Source organism: Phlebotomus argentipes, unplaced genomic scaffold, assembly GCF_947086385.1.
Source record: "Phlebotomus argentipes unplaced genomic scaffold, Phlebotomus argentipes genome assembly contig_2, whole genome shotgun sequence".
NCBI classification, from domain to species: domain Eukaryota; kingdom Metazoa; phylum Arthropoda; class Insecta; order Diptera; family Psychodidae; genus Phlebotomus; species Phlebotomus argentipes.
Genome location: NW_026776162.1, coordinates 1,509,398 through 1,514,504, shown reverse-complemented (window position 1 = coordinate 1,514,504; position 5,107 = coordinate 1,509,398).

The following is a 5,107-nucleotide window of genomic DNA, read 5'->3' as shown; positions in this document are numbered from 1 at the left end:
AGTGTCTCGTGATCAAAACTGAGTAATTGCTTAAAATTGATTTTCGCTTGCTGCGCGTGTGAAGTGTTGATGGAAATCCAGCAGATTGATACGTGAAAATGAGGAGGAAAATAGACTACATATACCGGATAGTGCATGTGTGGCTAAAGTGCGTTCATTAAATACATTTATCGCTTAATTAATGTGTTTCGGGAAACGAAAAGAGGGACGGGTTGATGATCTATTTTGGTGATGAGTAAGCGGGTTTTCAGGGGTTCGCTGTTTGATTTTCCAGTGAGACCTATGCTTTTTTTATGCTAGGAAACAAAGTAGAGATAATTGACGTATTTTCCCAAATTTACATAATATTCTTCTTTGAGAATATGTGCAATATTATTGTGTTATAAATGCATATTACCTTAGTAACACAGACTGTAAATTTGTTGTTTACAAGATCAATATAATAGTCAATAATTTCAGCCAAAACACACATAGGGGAGAATATCTGAAAAGGTTGAATTTATGACCATTAAAATAAACTTATTTAAAGCAAAGTGAAACATTATATTTCCCTCATAGTTCTGAAGGTAAGTAATAAAAATCTATAAAATGTATATTAAGAGTAGGAATTTTTAATTCTGAATTTTTGAAGGAATAAAAGAGTTTCTTTTCATGCATATACATAATTGTCCAAATAACTTCCTCCTCTAGCGACATCTTTGGTATGCGAAAGGACAACATTGTGTCAAGCTTTCGATGTGAGAGAATTGATAAGAGTATTCTGTGGGGGCGCCAAGTAAGTGGGATAGACTGCGCATGCCTTGTTCGAAAAAGCACCCTTTACGTATGCTGACGGAAAAAAGCCGAATGACGAAAAGTTTCGTCACTTTTTCGTCCCTCTTAGTGTATGTATCTACGGATATACGAAAAACATATCGAAGAGACGTGGAGTCAAAAAAGAGCTCCAGCGTTACTAGTAACAAATACATATCATTAATTGTCTAAGTGAGAAAATTAGAAGTTTAAAGGAGCATTAAATTAGTGACATATCGGAAGTGCAATTTGTTTTTAGAGCATATTCTATTTACCCTACAAGAAAATTGAGCGAAAAACTTTATATAGTGTATAAGAGACTTTGAGATAACCCTCCTCTGAGTGTGTGACAGAATTTTCATTTTTTCAAGTCACTTATTCGTGATTTGCCCAATTCATTTCTTCTTTCCTCCCTACTATTGACTTATTGTACAACATTGAAGACACCATTGAGCCTCTGGGACGAATCATATGTGTCTTGGAGAGACAATTGAGGGAGAAAAAAATATACTGAACTACTCAGACTGAGTTGCTGTTACAACCCTCCCACCCAGTTTCGTGGACGCCACATTTTCAGGCTCTAACCTCACCAGCAAAAGTTCACCCGGGTCACGCTGCCAAGGGCACGGCGGAAGCCTCTCTGGCCAGGGAGACTTTGGCGGTGTGGTCACGAGGGATTGAGGAGACAGTGAAAAGCATCAGGATTGCAAAATGAAGTATGATTATCGCTTTCTTCCCCTTATGTACGTACATAGCGAATACGCATTAATGTCACTTTATCAACATGTATGTAGGCATTGCGGAATGTGTTCTTGGAAGCGTTAGCAAGGTAGAATACTGGCGAAAAAACACTGGAATCGACATTTAATTTAGCCTTCACATCGGCTCCGGCCAGGAGGCTGTCATTAAAGGAAGTTGGTGAGTTTAATTTTCGTGTGTACTTCTTCTCAAAATACTCTGTACTCGATGTTTTTATTTATATCCCGCATAAAGAGTAGAGTGACTCACATTTTGGGATGGAATTTAAAGTAATCGGAGTGCTACCATATTTACCAAAATTCGTGGTGAAGCTTTTATTTCAGCTTTCTTCCTCTCGCTTTTCTTATGTGCGTTCATATGTACTTTCTCGTGTATACACACTCATGTGTTCAACAAATACACTATTTTCACTGCGTTTGTGTGAAAATTAATGACTCGCAAGGTGTGGATCGATAAGGCGCCTCGTGAATACGACCACACGTCGTCCTCGAGGTGTCAAAGGGGTCATAGGGTGGAAACGTGTCGATGATACATAATTCACGCTCACTGTGGATAATTGAAAGCCTTGTTGGACTCTCAAAAGTGAGATGAATTCTGTGAAAACGCTCAAGTCGTGTCGTGCTCTTTTATTGATGAACTCCACCTGGCGCCCAGGGGAATGCAGGGGTGTGTGAGTTTGTTGATCGATATTGTTGCGAGGGAATTGATTAAGCACTCTTCCCATATACCAATGAATTTTTGACTTTTATTGTTCAAACCGTGCGAGGCGTTTTTCGTCACGATATCGACTCGAAGCTTTTATTTATTCAAGTGTGCTTCCGCTTCCATGGCAAAGGCAACACAACACCCAAATACAGGCGCGAGGTGCCATGAAATCATATATTCACTCATTGCGTATTTATGATTTTTTCCAGCATTTCATATAATTATACACACGAATAACGAATGCTATTTTTTCTTATGGGAATTTTCGATCCTGCTTGTTTTCTCCGTGCTGTAATCCGTTCTATTATAATTATGCCATGCCGACTCAAGGAGTATTTACGTTTCATTTTTCTCTCGGATAGAAGGAACAGAAAATTTCGAGTTATGTTAATAGCGCAAATACACTTCCCTTATGTACATGCGACATTGCGAGCACAATTTCTCCACAAATATATGCTTTTTAGTAAAATGATATTGCCAATTAAAGTAGGTCTGAAATAATACGATTCGCCTTTAAGAGATTCGATATTTGGAAGGCATTTGCCAATGTAGGAATAAGAGATATATCGAGAGCTTTGGGTAATCCTTTAAATTTTTTCTTATCCTTTCTTCATGTTTTTTTCTACGTAAATTTAGACGCAACTCTTCGATTTGGTTCAAAAAAAATATCATCTGTTTTGATTAAGAATTCATATAAATCGTTCTAAGTAAAGCCGGGTAAACAAGAGAGATTATTAAAGTCGATCAACCAAAGGCTCCTAATCTAGTGCTAAAATCCTGTGAGATTGCATTTAAACCGCCACTATTCAGCCTTGTCCTGGTTCTATTTGTGGGCGACATACGGCGCATTAAAAGATATTAATAACATTTATGTTGGAAGTGTATATCATATTTTTTATTACCATGGATTTTTAGGCATAAATAGAAAGTCACGCAATAAGTTATGTTAAATTTACCCCTAAAATATCAGGGTAAACCATAAACCTTTATAGGTGTGTCATTCTGTATATCTTTATAAATGAGGGAAAACAGAATCAAAGTAGCTTCAAGATCGCGATCTTCAACTGTAATAATTCATTTAGGCATGAATTCTGTGAATTGCGATGTGAAATGGCAAAGCTGTGTTAGCAACGTAGTGCCTTTTATTGCGGTATTCAAATATTCTTAGAAAGAATTGATATAGAAGCTTATTGCCCCTATTAAGTGATGGTTTCCCTCATTGCCACCCAATAAACAGCAACTCTTTATTCAGAATCAAAGAGTCAATTGCCAACTCTATTACGGAAATATATACTGTATGTGCATTTCGGTGTGCCAACGACTATCTGTATATCGAAGAGTCTCTTTACCGCCGATATCTGTTGTTCTCTTTCTCTGCACTTTCTCACCTGAGCGCCTTCCGCAAACACATACAACACAAACACACTTCCAACACGCCGAGCAAGACGTTCGGCTGTGCAGCGGTTCGGCGTTGAGTGCGAGCAAGAGAGTGTGGCTATAGAAACACTGTGTGTGAGAGAGAGACGAGCGTATGAGAGCGCGCACTTACACAGTGTCCACATGAATATTGTATAGGGGCTTCGTAGAGAATATACTCCGTGTTACATTTCTATCCAAAATCCGCCTCGTCTTCCCTATTTCTATATAGTAACCTGCTGTTGTCGATTCAATATTGAAACACCTTTTGTTCCAGCTGACACCGCGCCAGCGCATTTACCCGACAGCACCACCATTTTACAGCCTTGACCGAATTTACGCGATTTATACGCTTCTTAAGGTATTTCAATGCAACTCAAAGCTTTCTACCACCGAATTTACATGTACTAGAGCTGAATCAGAGGTTCTAACAAGTATTTTGGGATATGTAGGACACTTAAGTCGTGAATATTTGCAGCACTCTCTATTACAATTACTCTTCATAATTCCCATGCAGCCATGTACACGAGAAATCTATTGATACACATCAAAATCTATAAAAAAAAAACTCAGTCTCATCCGTTTTTTTAACAATCAAAATTGACGCTTCTGACTTGTCACATCAAGGTGTAACTCAATTGAATGTGACAAACTTTTGCGCGCAGTGCAAAGCCGTGTATAATGGGAAATTGCTCAAAAGCTTTTCCTTGTCGGTGTTTAATTGTTCCACCAATACGCCCCTCAACAGCCTAGAGACGGAGAGGTAATCTTTGTGTTTGATGAGAGGCGAGAGCTTTTCGAGAGCCACACGCTAGAGCGTCATCGCAAGCGAAGTTGCGTGCGACTCACTCATTGCTCTAGGCGCTCTAGCCCTAGAGTGTTGCAACATGGAGAAATTGCGCGAAAGAGACACGCGCTGACTTCTCTTTTCAGTTCTTGAATGTGTCAGTTCTAGCATGAGTGTGTATATGGTGTGCTCTGTCGCACGCCCAGGTGGGAAACGACTCTGGGCATTCTTGCTGACGGCACAGAATCGGAAATTCAGTCTACTGTCAGCAATCGAGGGAATCACAACGCGCACTAAATTTTGCAAACGAATCTACATTGAATTTTTAAACTAAAACTTTACCTGTAGGCAAAAAGGCATAAAGAGTTGAGACTTTCACGCAAATCACTGTTAAGTCTTTAACCGCAGAACAACCAGCAATTTTGAAAAATTCTATGCAAGATCGTGTAAAGAACTTTATCAGTGTCGCACGTTTCAATTTCGCGTGAGAAGCTTTCTTCGTTAACCGCAAATTATTCTTTCCTTTTCGTTTCTTTTCTGGAGAACTTGAGAGTACATTATTCTGCGCAGTGAATATTTTCGACGCTTTAAGAGCCGCAGGAGTTACAAGAAAAGTGTGGAATTGTGTGGGAATATTCTACCTGTGTG